This window comes from Antrostomus carolinensis, unplaced genomic scaffold, assembly GCF_000700745.2.
Source record: "Antrostomus carolinensis isolate BGI_N321 unplaced genomic scaffold, ASM70074v2 scaffold8106, whole genome shotgun sequence".
In the NCBI taxonomy this organism is placed as follows: domain Eukaryota; kingdom Metazoa; phylum Chordata; class Aves; order Caprimulgiformes; family Caprimulgidae; genus Antrostomus; species Antrostomus carolinensis.
Window position 1 is genome coordinate 19,474 of NW_010322451.1, and position 461 is coordinate 19,934.

Here is a 461-nt window from a genome sequence, read left to right on the forward strand (position 1 = left end):
CTGCCGTCCCTCTGCGGGGTCCCCGTCCGCGTGCCGTGCCAGTGTGAGTGCCAAACCTCACCATGGTGTGGTGGTTTCACTGGGAGCACTGGGCTGGCAGCCAACAGAGCCATTCACCCACTGCCCCCCACCCCCAGGGGACAGGGGAGAGGACTGGGGGGCAAGGACAAGGAGACTCATAGGTTGAGATAAGAACAATTTAATAATAGAAATAAAAGAGAACTTAAAATAATACTAATACTAATCCCAGGCTGAAAGCAAAACACAGCACTAGTCTAGCTACTAAAAAGAAATCCAGCTCTGTTCCAGCTAAAAACCAGGACACTACTCTTGAAAGTAGAAAGAAGGTCTTATTTAATTCCATGTGCTCAGGGTCAGTTCCTAAATTTCATTAGATAAAAAAATTACTATCCCGCATGATGGGAAAGAGAGATAATAATATTTTTGTCAAAATATAAATA